We start from the raw sequence: 495 nt of genomic DNA, 5'->3' as shown, positions 1-495 counted from the left end.
GTATACAAAGTGATCACACTGTACCAGTTAGTTCATTTTTCATTCTGTTCTAAATTGGTTTTGGAGTCCTAATTTTTGCTTTCAGTGTGTTACTTTGCTCAAATGTCTTCAATGACTCCTCCTTACAGTCTAGATACAGTTTTTGGGATGCCATTTAAAGCTTTCTCTTTTCTGGCACCAGCTTGCTTTTCTGGTCCCTTTTTTACTAATCTCCCAATAAACTATTTGAAAAGTAATGGTCAGTTTACTGTCCTTAAACATCTCTTAGGTTTCTCTGTGTTCACCCCTTTCCATTCGTTCCTTTACTTCAAATAGTCTCCCTTATCCTAGTCTGTACCTCTAGAAATTTGTCCTGTCAATTGAGGCTCAGCTCAGATTCCATCTTGGTTGTTAACTATTCAGGGTATAAGTATAATTTTTCCCCCCCAGTTTTTATTGTGAATTGAGTGAAAGTTTACAGGGTAGATCATCAGTTTTACATTCAACAAATCATAC

This window comes from Chrysochloris asiatica, unplaced genomic scaffold (genome assembly GCF_000296735.1).
Source record: "Chrysochloris asiatica unplaced genomic scaffold, ChrAsi1.0 scaffold00016, whole genome shotgun sequence".
Taxonomy (NCBI): Eukaryota; Metazoa; Chordata; class Mammalia; order Afrosoricida; family Chrysochloridae; genus Chrysochloris; species Chrysochloris asiatica.
This window is presented reverse-complemented; position numbering follows the sequence as displayed.